Source organism: Ovis aries, chromosome 23 (genome assembly GCF_016772045.2).
Source record: "Ovis aries strain OAR_USU_Benz2616 breed Rambouillet chromosome 23, ARS-UI_Ramb_v3.0, whole genome shotgun sequence".
Taxonomy (NCBI): Eukaryota; Metazoa; Chordata; class Mammalia; order Artiodactyla; family Bovidae; genus Ovis; species Ovis aries.
In genome coordinates this window covers 58,468,364-58,482,415 of record NC_056076.1, presented here as the reverse complement: position 1 = coordinate 58,482,415, position 14,052 = coordinate 58,468,364, and the positions used below count along the sequence as shown (strand labels likewise).

Genomic DNA, 14,052 nt, shown 5'->3' with positions numbered 1-14,052 from the left:
GTCCTCAGGAGATCCAGGCAGTGCGCTTCTGCTATGGAACTCTCCATCTTAGAAGAGCCTGCCTCTCGCCTTGCTCCGCCTTCAGGACTCTCCTGGAAGGGCCGGGAAGAGGGCCCTTGGTAATCCCTCCTGATTCCCCTCTGCACTTTCCTCCTGTTCCCTCCCGTAGAACTCCGAAGAGGAGGCAAGGGAAGAAAGGAGTCCTGCGCAACTTTTTGGTTTCGTATCTAAATGGTAACTTTGATCTTAGGAGTCAAGAATTCACCACCTGAATCTCACGTTTTGAAATGACCTCTAATCCCTGAAAGTGGGACTCAATCTTGACCGTCTATGATGAGACCTTGGGGAACAAAGGAGGAGATGAAAAAGCAGGACGTGGAGGAGGGCAAAGCTGCTCACAGAGTCTAGGACAGTTCTGTGACTTGTTTCCAAGGATGACGTCTCGGTTTAAATTTAAGGATTTGTTGTTCTTAAAGAAACTTGTTTAAATGTATATATTTAGTGAACACTTAGCACTTGCGTTGTTCTGGAACTTGGGAATCCAACAGTGCCTGAAGCAGATATGGTTCTGGCTTGCACGGCATTTTCGCCTAGTGGAGAGAGATAGAATTAGCAAGTAAAAAACAGGAAGAATTAGGATAATTTAGATTTTAATTTTTAAAATGTATTTTATTAAAGTATGGTCGATTTACAATGCTGTGTTAATTTCTGCTGTACAGAGAAGTAACTCAGTCATACTTTCATATTCTTTTCCGTTATGTTTATAACAGGATATTGAATATAGCTCCCCGAGCTATAGCATAGGAGCTTGTTGTTGGGATAATTTTAGACTTTTATAACGTCATGGGTGATGAGGAGCCAGCCATGCCATCTAAATCTTGGGCACATTTGGAATCTGAGTTCATGGCGACCCTCCGAGGCAGGAGAGCCCTGGGGTCTTCAGAGCTCGCAGCAGGACCTGGGAGACGGGACCGGGCAGTGTCCACATGGCCCCTGCGTGGCAGGAGAGACCGCTGTCATGCGTCAGCCCTCAGACCGGGGACATGCAGGACTGGGGATGGACCGGGTAGGAGAGCAGGGCAGAGCCAGGCCCGCCGGCTGGCCATCCGCAGGGGCAGCGTGTGTTCCCACGGGACCCCGGGCTGGAGAGCGGGGCAGAGCCAGGCCCACTGGCTGGCTGTCAGCAGGGGCAGCCTGTGTTCTGGCGGGACCCCAACGGCAGCTCCAGGGCCCAGTGCAGCTGCCGCCGACAGTGGCCGCCCCTGTGACCACCCACCCCGGGCCAGGGGTGGACCCCGACAGAGCCCCCGCAGTGAGTGTCCGCCTGCACTTTCGGCTTTGGGCGTCCTGCCCTCGATGCCTGCAGTGGCGAGCAGCCATGCCTCTTCCACAAGCCAGTAGAGAAGAGACCTTGTGTTTCTAGAAAGAGGGAAGGAGAGTCTGGGCTGCTGTGCAGGGCAGTCAGAGATGAGGGGCGGAGTGGGCGCCCTGACCCCGTTTGAGCTCCATCTTCCAGAAGTTCCAGGTGTGGCTCATTTCTGTCCTGGGTTCCCTGAGACCCCTGGTATCTTTATAATAAAGTCTCCTTTGGGGTTCTTTTAGGTTTCAACTGGATAAAACTTCCTAGACGGTGGCTCCGTGGTTAAAAAAAAAAAAAAGGCAAAAACAAAAACCTGCCTGCCGATGCCAGCGACTCTGGTTCAATCCCTGGATCAGGAAGATTCCCCTGGAGAAGGAAATGGCAGCCGACTCCAGTATTCTTGCCTGGGAAATCCCATGGTTGGAGGAGCCTGGTGGGCTACTGTTCATGGGGTCCCAAAGAGTTGGACACGACTGAGCCCACAGTAAAGGATAAAGCTAGGTTTCCGTCACTGGCCTGATCAATCGTAAAGTCTTCATCAATAGAGAACCTGTCAAATTGTACAGGTGGACTTGGGCGGAAGACCGTGCTGGAAAGGAGGGGCTGGCTTCGATAGGGAGCATTCTTCCTTTCCTATCTACAGACCCCTCCTCCCTCAGGGTCTCTCTGCAGCCCCCTAAGGAGAAGCACCGCAGTCTGCTCCCTGAGGATACGCTCAGGAGCCAATCTGGGCACAAGCTGCTGCACTGGTCAGGGAACAGATGGCACCCGGGGTGTTACTTAGTTTCATCAGCGATTTCCCATTTGCCAAAATATGTTCTTGCCAGAAGTGCCCACATCAGGGTTGCTTGTTTGTTAAAACTGAACGAGATCCCAGGGAGCTCTGGAGGGGATCGCAGCCACCCGGCAGATGGTCCCCCAGTCCCTGCAGCAGGAAGGAAACATGGGGGCCCCACAAAGCCAGGGCTCCCTGCCCACCCCACCCTGCGCCAGGTCGGCCACCCTGCAGGCTCAGTAAGCCTCCCCAACACCCCACCTTCCAGACCCCATGCTGCACCCTCATACCCCTCCTTGGGGGGAAGGCGGAGGCACACTTTTATTTGCTTTTATTCAGTTCTCTGATGATCCTGCCTTTCCTTCTTCATGACCCTTTCAATGGTACTTAGGCCACCACTATCTCCCTTTAAACATGTGGCAGAAACTAATACTCATTCCACGAGGTTTGAGTTAGCTTCTAAGGGCTCTTCTTTGAAGCAATTTCACTTCTTCAGGAACTTTGTTGTATATAATAACGGGTTTAAGTTTGCCAAAAGGAACCTCTCAGCGATGCAGAAAATGCATCTGAGGCAGAACTCCGTCTCCGTCGGCAGCTTCACTCACCAGGAGGAGATGGGTCCTGATGAGTTCAAGGACCTTCTCGAGGCCTCCTTCACCGGCCAGCGTGCCCCCTAGGGGGACTTTAGTCCTCTTCTGGATTGGTGTGTTTATGAGTATGCTTTCAAACACCAGAACTGCATATTCCAAATAAGAGTCCCAATACCTGCCTTGTCCCTGAGTGCAGAAGTCACTCAAGAGTGGTGATTTTGTCGTCTATTAACATGTGCGTGCATGCATGCTAAGCCGCTTCAGTCATGTCCGACTCTCGGCGACCCCATGGACTGTAGCCCGCCAGGCTCCTCTGTCCATGGGATTTCCCAGGTGAGAATACTGGAGTGGGTTGTGATTCTCTTCTCCAGGGATCTTCCCAAGCCAAGGATCAAACCCATTGCAGGCGGATTCTTTACTGATGAGCCATGGGAGAGGCCTCTATTAACAAGATACTTTGGGCTTAACAAAGTTACATAATCGTATAAGATCTAGAAATGATCTTTGTGGTCAAGAGTTGTCTGAATTGTCTGGGTTGCAAGTGACAGAGATCCAACTCAAAGTTGATTATTCACAAAGGGGCGTTTATTGGTTTTATATCCTTCCAAGGAAAGAGCTGGGCAATTGGGCCTCAGGACTCAGGGTCTTTCCTCCAGTCTCCCCCCATTTCCTCTTCTCCACTTTACCCCTTTCTCTCCTCTCCTTCAAAGAAGGCAATGGCACCCCACTCCACTACTCTTGCCTGGAAATCCCATGGATGGAGGAGCCTGGAAGGCTGCAGTCCATGAGGTCGCTGAGGGTCAGACACGACTGAACGACTTCACTTTCACTTTTCACTTTCATGCATTGGAGAAGGAAATGGCAACCCACTCCAGTGTTCTTGCCTGGAGAATCCCATGGATGGAGGAGCCTGGTGGGTTGCCGTCTATGGGGTCGCACAGAGTCGGACACGACTGAAGCGACTCAGCAGCAGCAGCAGCTCCTCTCCCTCTCTCCCTGGCCCATCCCACTCCTTTTCTGCCTCTCTTTCCATCTAGCTCAGTTGGTAAAGAATCTGCCTGCAGTACAGGAAACCTGGGTTCAATCCCTGGGTCAGGAAGATCCTTTGGAAAAGGAAATGGCAACCCACTCCAGTATTCTTGCCTGGAGAGTCTCATGGACAGAAGAGCCTGGTGGGCTGCAGTCCATGGGGGTCGAAAAGAATCAGGCACGACTGGGTGACTAATGCTTACTTACTTCCATCTTCCAAACATGTCAGGCTCATTCTCTCAGACTGACTTTCTCCACGTGCCCATCGTCAGGGGTTGAAGGGAAATGAAACATTTAATCCCAGAGGGAACATGATGGAGGACTCGAACTGGTTTGGGATCTGTGCCATACCTGTGGTCAGGGGTAGCAGGAAGTCATGACTAGAGCGCTTCCAGAACTTCATGACCTGGGCGCTACTGGGGGACAAGGACCCTTCCCCAAACGAGCATATTGTTCCTGTGAGATGGAGGGGCTTCCATGCAGTACCAGGGAACAGACACCCACTCTGGAGGGGCCTCTGCATTTTGTAGAAGAAGAGGCAGAGGCTGAGAGAAAGGGTGACTTCTCTGGACTTGTTTAACCAGTCAATAGCAGATTCCAACTAGAAAGAACTGACAACTTCTGGGTACAATTACGTCGTTTCCATTCCAAACATGGAGACAAAATTCTGACAGCTGGTCTGAGGCTGGGGCAGAATACTTGAAACCAGGAGTGAATTGGAAAATCTGGAACTTTTCCTTTAAAAACCCACTACACCCCAAAATAGCACTTCCCATATGGTGGGCACTCAGTTTCACAACCTGGAGGGTTTCTGATTTTCTCTTTAATCTGAATTTCTTATCCTGTCCTTGCTAGCCTTTGCATGGGGCAAACTCCAGGCTCAGAGCTTCACGGTAGCACAATCAGGACTACAAGCTCAGTCCCAGAGCTGTTCCCTTCGGGTCTGTTCATCACCGTCCATCCCCAAGCAGGAACAAGTGGGACTCTGAGAGGGAGCGAAGTGCAGACCCAGCCTTGAAGGAGAAAGCCTGTAGGGCAGGGTCCTCCAGCCAGGGTCCTCCAGCCAGGGCCCTGGCACGGGCAGGCAGCCGTTTTATTCCTGATGCAGTTGTTTACCCCAGAACGGATTCAGCCACGCTGAGGTTCCAACTGTCACTCTGGGGAGGTGGAGCCCCATTCCAAGGTCACAGGTGTAAAGCCTTGTACCAAGGCCGCAGATATGGAGTCCTGTACCACGGTCATCTCTGGAACTGACTGAGCTCCGTAGCAACTGTTGCTATGAGCCTCCCCGACTTAAACAGGCCAGCTTCCTGACTCCGTATCAGGTGCAATACCCACCCTATAGCACCCTAACCGATCACCTAATGTCACCCTTCCCATGGGAATTTTCTTTCTTGAGGCTATGTAAATTGGCTACTAGCCCATGAAAGGGGTGGGCTCTCCTTGAGCCTGCCTGCTGTTCTAGCAGCGTCTCCCATTCTAATAAACTCTATTCTCCTCTCATCCTGCCTTCTGTCTGGAAATTCTTTTTCAGCCCACACACCGACCACCACAGGGCAGACCTTGGTGCGGGTATGAAGACCCAGCCTCCTGCGGCTCCTCCCTCCTTCCTTGGTGTCCACCCCAACTCGAGAGTTAGAATACAGCCTCTAGGCTGCCCTGTGGTTGCCCAAACTCTCCTCCTCCCTGCCCCAGCCCCCCTCCCATCTACTGGGGCCCTAGGTAAACTATCAGCATGGATGATGGAAACCCACAGAGGTGCTTTCCTCGAACAGGAAGGTCCAGTTAGCAAAAATATAGTGAACACCCCAGTGCTTAAAAAGACAGTTGGACAGACTTCCATTTTGATCTAGATGACAGGCTAGAGATTCAGAGAAACCTCTTTCTACACAGTGCACTGAACTTTTTTTTTTTTTTTTTTTGAGATTTAATGCATGGTTGAACTGTCAGGAAAGTAAAGGAATCCCTCAGAGAGCAGAACTGATAATAAAGCTTGAACTCAGAGGACCAGCAACACGGCTGCTGATACATTTTGATCCCTGGTGGCCGAGGGCTTGGATGTTAAGGGATTGCATGCACTGAAGATAGGAATATCCAAGTATATGTTCCAAAATGTTTAAAAAATACAGTCTCATTCAAATACATAGTAAGTGCACGTCAAAGTTTTCTGTAACTCGTTAACGAGAGAACCAGCAGGCTGACAAAGCCGCTTTAAGAGAAGATACAAGAAATTTGCATAAGTAAATGGATAGATAGATAATAGAAAGAATGCCAGGTTATGAGTGCTAATTTGTATATATTTTTAAACATTTAATCGCCCACGTGGGGCGACATGCCGGATTTCCTCTTTGCTGGGGCGTGCGTTCCTTTTTTGCTGCAGGCGGCAGGCCTCTCTCTACTTGTGGCCACAAGGGCTTAGTTGCCTGTAGGCTCTTAGCCTCCTGACCAGGGATTGAACCCGGGTCCCCTGCGTTCATTGGAAGGCAGATTCTCAACCACTGGACCACCAGAAAAGTCCCTAAATTATATATTTTTAAAATGTCTTCGTATCCTATAGGGCACAAAAGGCTCATAACTTTGGATTTATGTCCTTTACCAACAAAAATCACTTGCATCCCATCAGCAATTATTTTCTCAGACTAACACCTAACTTTCCTCTTTTCATTTTTAAAATCAGGGTATAATTGTTTTACAATGCTGTGCTGGTTTCTGCTGTGCAACAGCACGGATCAGCTTTGAGTGCACATATCATCCCTCCCTCTTGAGCCTCCCAACATCTGACTTTACAGACTGAAGGTTCTGGGCCCTGATCAGTAGGAAACAGTAACAGGGACAACGTTGCATTCTCCTATCTAGAGTGTCCCACGGTCTCTGGGAAGCTTGTAAGACAGTTCCCCAAAATGACGATGAGATTAGGCCCTTTCACTGTTGGGCTTGTGAAAAGAGATTGATTCTCAAATGTGTCATTCCTCTGCTAAGTTGCTTTGGTCCTGTCTGACTCTTTGCAAGCCACCAGGCTCCTCTGTCCATGGGATTCTCCAGGTAAGAATTTTGGACTAGGTTGCCATTGCCTCCTCCAAGGGGATCTTCCCAACCCAGGGATTGAACCCCTGCCTCTTAATCTCTGTGCACTGGAAGGTGGGTTCTTTACCACTAGCGCCACCTGGGAAGCATCTTAAGTTGTGCGTCCTGCCATTGACAGAGATGGGGCAGAAGTCTTTAGGAAACTCTGTCCTCTTCTAACACAGTAACCTTCCCTGCATCTTCTGACTGTCTTAGGGCATCTTCCTCTGAATGATTAAAGATGATCTGCCCTTGAAATGGGCTTCCCAGGCGGCACTAGTGGTAAAGAACCGGCCTGCCAACACAGGAGACCTCAGAGATGCAGGTTTGATCCCTGGGTCGGGAAGATCCCCTGGAGGAGGGCATGGCAACCCCCTCCAGTACTCTTGCCTGGAGAATCCAGTGGACAGAAGAGCCTGGCGGGCTACAGTCCATGGGGTCACACAGAGTCAGACACAACTGAAGCAACTTAGTGCGCACTCGGAATAAGCATCTATACACACACATGCTCCTGGTATTTGGTGAGCAGACCTTCCTCAGCTCCTCCAGTCAGTTGAACTGACTTTCAATTTGCAAAACAATGTATTTTCCATCACTTTGTTTGGCTTGCTGGTTAGAGGCCTTCGTACTAATACAGGATTCCAGTTATTTAGCTGGCGGAGAAAGCAACAATATTCTCGGGTTGTTTGTCTCCACGAAGCCAGCTGTAGTGCTATTAGCTAGAAGCGTGTTCCTGAATTAAAGCATGGCGGTTAATAAAGACCAACCTCTGCAAACAGCAAACAAGGTCCAGGTGGTAAAAATCAGGGACAACGCTGTGTTGCAATCACCTGTTTGTCTGGGAACCAGGTGGCCATGTCTGGGGAGCCCTTTACCCTCCCCTAAGCCTGCTGTACTTGGCACCGATCACCGAGCTTGGCAGCAGCTGGTTTTTGCCCTGCCTCTTCTCATGCCCTGTGCCAGGAACGCAGAAGGTACAGAAAACAGAGTCTCAGGGGTCAGTTCACCCACTGCCGCCTCCACATTCCCAGCGGGTCTTCTGTTGAAGAACAGGATTGTTTAATGTGTCATTCCAGACTCGGTCCTTCCCACCCAGCCGTCTGCCTTGGCCTCACAGTCTGCAGCAGGGACACCAGCATCTGGCCTGGAGTTGCCGCCCTTGCTCTGTCCCAGGACAGGTGTATTCCTTCTAGGGCTGACACGCCAAGGGCTTCCCAGGGGGTGCTAGGGGTAAGGAACCTGCCTGCCAACACAGGAGATTGAAGAGCTGAGGGTTCCATCCCGGGGTCTGGAGGAGGGCATGGCAACCCACTCCAGTATTCTTGCCTGGAGAATCCCATGGAGCCTGGTGGGCTACGGTCCATAGGGCCGGAAAGAGTTGGACATGACTGAAGCGATTTAGCATGCAGTGAGCACCAAAGTGAGTCAGGAGCTGCGAGAGCCTTGGGAGGAAGAAGCTGAGGCAGATCAGTCTTCAGGTGCTCGCTGAACGGTCTGGAATGAGGCGCCTATTTGTACCAGAGGTCAGCAGGCTGACCAGAAGCCTTTTCTTTGGCTGTTCTGCATCTTAGTTGCAACATAAGTCATCTCTGGTCTTCATTGAGAACTCTTAGTTGCGACATCAGGGGCCTTGTTCCCTTAGGTACGAGATAATACCACCTTAGGCCTTCCGAATCCACCTAACCTCAGCAGCTGTCCCTCCTCATTTTATCCAGATTTAACACACGAGCTTTCTCACTTCCATCCACACCAGCCCCAGCTGGCTCCTGTCTGGGGTTTTTCTCAGGCTGGGGATTTTGCTCGTTTTTTTTTTTAGCACAGGCTTTTAGCACTGACTCTTGACATTTCCTTCCTAACCAAGGATCTTCCACATCCAAGCCTGACTCTCTCCTTCAACCGCTCTATATGTCTGACTCTAGCAAGGGTGCCAGTCCCTAGTTTGATACCCCTGTTCAGTCTACAGATTCTAGAAAGACTCTTTCCCAAGCAATGGGATGCTGGAAATCAGACTAACATCCAGGAATCCGTGAGAAAGAAGGGGGCTGAGGCAAACAAGGCAGAAAGTTAAGACAGAGCCTGAGAAGAACAGGGACTTTGGGAGGAAGGCAGGGCAGTCAGGGGCTCAAGGACAAGAGGAATCCTGGCCAAGCAGGGGACCCGGGGAGAGGCAGGTCAGGAACCGAGGGACAAGTCTGGCCACTGTCCTAGCATCGTATTGGGGGCGCTGCTGTGGAACAGATAAAAGACCCCGGAAGTGAACAACAAGACGGCCGTGACCCTAAAGCAAACATTTAGCCCATCAGAGGAACTTTTGAACTCTTCTTGCGGACTTCCCTGAGGGCCCAGTGGTTAAGAATCCAACTTGCAATGCAGGGGCTGTGGGTTCGATCCCCGGTCAGGGAACTACATGCCTTGGAACATCTAAGCCTGCGAGCTGTAACTAGAGAGAAAGTCCTTGAGCCACACCAAAGATCCCCTTGCTACAGCTAAGACCCAACACAGCAAAAAAGAAGAAGAACTCTTTCTCAAGGAAGGGTCAAGGCTATGGAGAGGGGAGGTGGGTAAAGGCACCTGCCTGGGCATGGAGAAAGAGCAGAGTCTGGGATGAAGGAAGCGTGTGGACACCAGTCTCTGCTTGGTCCCCTCCCTGCCTTAGCCCTCAGCCAGGCCACGCAGGGGTGGTGGGAGCAGCCCCACGTGCCCGAGTGAGCCACCAGCCTCATTCCAAATGAGGGCCCAGTCCCGGTGAGGGGGTGTCCCTGTGGCCAAGGGGCAGGTATTAGGGGGAACGTGGCTTCTAATAGGCCACAGCCTCCGTCTGCATATGACCAGCTTTGTTCTCAGGGCCTGCAGTCTACCGGGCTAAGGACTGCCTTCTACTCTTTGAATTCAGATTAGGAGCAAAGGCCCCAGGAATCAGCCAGCCCTGGTTCAAACCCGTCTCTGCCAGTTGCTAGCTGTGTTATCTTGAGCAAGTTACTGAGTCTTAGTCCCTTCATCGGAATTATGGAAATGATAGCAGCGACTCGGTTGAGGTTTAAATCAGAGAGTCCATCTTAAAGGGATTAGCATGTCTTCAGGTGGATGGTGGGCCTTCCAGCCATGTGACCACCTAGATGGGCTCAGCTCCACGCCTGATAAAGCTATCACCCTCCTCTGCTACCCTCTGGAAAGCAGCCCTCATCTTGCTTACCAAGCCCACCCTCTTGCTCCCAGCAACAAGTGAAAGTTCTCTCCCTGTTCCAGTGGACCAACACAGACCCCATTAGACACTGGCTGTGAGATGCTGGTGAGACTCGTTTCTGTGGGTGGCTGGAAGGAGACCACGTTGCCCTCTCCCCCGATCTCAGGCACCACAGCAGCTTCCTGCCTGTCCATGGGTCAGAGAAGCAGCTTGTTCTGCGTCCTTTGATGCTTTAACAGGACACGGCATAGAAACACTGTAATGCAAGTAAGCTGGTTGACCAAAGAAACACTGGGGATTGCATTCTCTCAGAGCTGGTCTGCCTCTGAATTCAAGAGGAGCAGGTAACTACGAGCAGATGAAATGGGTGTTACTGAATTCATAAACAGCCGGCGCATCTCTGCCCACACAGCCAGCCACCAGACAGACTCTGCCTGGATTATATGGAGCAAACATGTCTGTCTCTAACTGTTGAGTCAGGAAGGGCTAAGTACTTCTATTGGCACGTGTGTTAAAGAAATAGACATGGATTTCTGGTAAGCTACATTAAAGGATTTTTAAAAATTATTGAAGTAGAGTTGATTTACAATGTTCTAATATCTATTGTATGGCAAAGTGATTCAGTTATACGTATATACATTCTTTTTCACTATGGTTTATCACAGGATATTGAATATCGTTCCCTGTGGTACCAGGAAGACCTGCTGTTTATCCCTACAAAGCAGTTTCCATCTGCTTCCCTCAGAACTGACGCTTATTGATTCATTTTTGGCTGGGTGCCGTCTTCGTTGCTGTGTGGTTTTTCCTCTGGCGAGCGGGGGCTGCTCTCTGCTTGCGGTGTGTGGCTTCTCATTGCAGTGCCCTCTCTCGTTGCGGAGCACAAGTTCTAGGGCGTGCAGGCTTTACATGCCACGTGGGCTCACTAGTTGTGGCCCCCGAGCTCTAGGGCACAGGCTCAACAGTTGCGGGGCATGGGCTTAGTTGCTTCGCAGCATGTGGGATCTTCCCAGATCGGGGATCAAACCTGTGTCTCCTGCATTGACAGAAAGGTTCTTTACCACTGAGTCACCAGGTAGGCCCTTGGAGAAGACTCTTGAGAGTCCCTTGGATTACAAGGGGATCCAAACAGTCCATCCTAAAGGAAATCAACCCTGAATACTCATTAGAAAGATTGATGCTGAAGCTGAAACTCCAATCCTTTGGCCACCTGATGCAAAGAGCTGACTCATTGGAAAAGACCCTGATGCTGGGAAAGATTGAAGGCAGGAGGAGAAGGGGATGACAGAGGATGAGATGGTTGGATGGCCTCACCGAATCAGTGGACATGAGTTTGAGTAAACTCTGGGAGCTGGTGATGGACAGGGAAGTCTGGCGTGCTGCAGTCCACGGGGTTGCAAAGAGTCAAACACGACTGAGCGCCTGAACACCAACAACACTCAAACTCCCAATCCACCCTTCCCCACCACCTCCTCCCGGCTGGCAGTTACAAGTCTGTTAAAGAACTTTTTTGATACCGACTTTCATTTTCTTATGTGCCTGCTATTATTGAGGGATAGTTTTCTCTTTTGTGAACCCATAGACACTTTCTTTAAAGACCAAAGAAAATAATTTTCCTGCCATGTGCTTCCAGAGCTATCGCTCGTTTTGCAGTGTCAAGATCAACAACTAACACGTGTGTGTAGGGCCGCCGGTCCGGCCCGCCGCGGGGCCGCCTGCCCGCGGGTTCCGTTGGCTGCGGCGGCAGCTGAAGCTGGGGCGGCTGGGGCCGCTGGGCGGGAGTAAGATGGCAACAGCGGCGGAGGGCGCCCTGGGCCTGTTGTGGGCTGGCTGTGGAGCGAGCGCTTCCGGCTGCCCCAGAACGTGAGCTGGGCCGACTTCGAGGGGCAGGGCGACGGCTACGGCTACCCGCGGGCCCGGGACATCCTCTCGGTGTTCCCACTGGCGGCGGGAGTGTTCTCCGGGAGGCTGCTCTTCGAGCGGTTTATTGCCAAACCCTGTGCACTCCATGTTGGCATACAGTGGTCCTTATCAGGCACAACCTAATGCTATCCTTGAAAAAGTGTTCATGTCTATTACCAAGTATCCTGATGAGAAAAGGCTGGAGGGTCTGTCAAAGCAACTAGACTGGGATGTCCGAAAAATCCAATGCTGGTTTCGCCATGGGAGGAATCAGGACAAGCCCCCAACGCTCACTAAATTTTGTGAAAGCATGTGGAGATTCACTTTTTATTTATGTGTATTCTGCTACGGAATTAGATTTCTCTGGTCGTCACCTTGGTTCTGGGACACCCAACGGTGCTGGCACAGTTACCCTTATCAGCCTCTCACAAGTGGACTTTATTACTATTATATCATGGAATTGGCTTTCTATTGGTCTCTTAGGTTTTCTCAGTTTACAGACATTAAAAGAAAAGGACTTTCTGATCACGTTTGTGCATCACCTGGCCACCATTGGGCTTATTACCTTCTCCTACATCAACAACATGGTTCGAGTGGGAACGCTGGTCTTGTGCCTACATGATGTCTCAGACTTCTTGCTGGAGGCAGCCAAGCTAGCCAATTATGCCAAGTACCAGCGTCTCTGTGACACCCTTTTTGTGATCTTCAGTGCTGTTTTTGCAGTGACTCACCTAGGAATCTATCCATTCTGGATCCTGAACACGACCCTCTTTGAGAGCTGGGAGATGATCGGGCCCTATCCCTCCTGGTGGCTTTTCAATGGCCTTCTCCTGGTCCTGCAGGTTCTGCATGTCATCTGGTCCTACCTAATTGCACGAATTGCTTTCAAAGCCTTGATCCGAGGAAAGGTGCTTAAGGATGATCGCAGTGATGTGGAGAGCAGCTCAGAGGAAGAAGATATAACCACCAACTCAAAAGGTCCCTGTGGCCGCAGCTCCAGCAATGGTGCCAATCGGGTGAATGGTCACATGGGAGGCAGCTACTGGGCTGAAGAGTAAGGTGGTTGGTATGGGGACTTCAGCATAGACGGACTTGTAGGGCCACTGGCAACCTACTCCTCTTGGGCCTCCCCACGTCTACATTCCTGGGACTAGGGGGTGTGCAGAGCACTGAGGAGAATCAAAGAAGCAAATATTTTCACTTAAAAAAAAAAAAAAACCTCAGCCATTTCGTATTTAATAGCCTCCAGGTTCTTTCAGTAATGTTATTTGCTCTGTGTGTGCGCGTGCGTGTGTGTGTGTGCGCGCCTGTGCATGTGCATTTGTGCATATGCGTGAGTCTCGTTGCCTAGGTTGGGGCACATTTCTGGACGAGGGCCATTAGGCCTTGCCTGGTCTCCTCTGAACCCACCTCAGTCCCAGATTTGGCTGCATCTTGAATTATGCTGTTTCTAGAGTGTCCCCTCCCTGGTTGCCCATGGCTCTTGAGCCATGACCATCTGAATGGAGCAGCTGAATTTAGCTCCATGTTTCTGCACTGTTTCTTCTTTGGAGCTGGAATATTTCGCATGAAGTTGTATGCAAACAGACAACCATGAAATGGGTGGCCAGAGATTGCTGCGGCCCCTAGCTAGATCCCCTTCCTGCCACCTGGTAGTGACAAGGACAGCTGCTGATACCCTGCTCTTTATTCAGTGGTACGCAGGAAGTGGGGGTGGGTGGGAGGAGCGGGTGAGCTGAGGGCTGGAGGACAACAGCCACTGGGTGAGCTGTTAACGGTTTATACTATTGTTTACTCTTCTGTGATTAAAAGTGCTTCAACCCTCAAAAAAAAAATTAAAAAAAAAATTAAACGTGTGTCTAAGACATGCAGTGAGGAAATTGCTCCGGAGGCAAATTTAAACACATTTAAACTTGTTTGGGGGGGAAATGAGTGTCTATATAGAAAAAAGTCCTGGGAGTACACACACCAAAATGTTAAAGTCATCTCTCCACCACTTTGGGGAATAGAATTGTAGGTGACTTTATTTCCTTTGGTTTCCTCAATCTTTCCAAGTTTCCTAAATCGAGAATGTGTCTTCCTTCTTCTTAAGGACTTTGGGAGGAGTTTTAGATTCACAGCAATCTTAAGCCAAGATACAAGGATTCCCCGT

The 14,052-nt window shown here is 50.5% G+C and overlaps 1 pseudogene; it reads left to right on the top strand.

Annotated features, from left to right (window-relative positions):
- The first annotated feature begins 11,784 nt into the window (after nucleotides 1-11,784).
- Nucleotides 11,785-13,753, top strand: LOC101101856 (ceramide synthase 5-like; annotated as a pseudogene).
- Nucleotides 13,754-14,052: the final 299 nt, after the last annotated feature.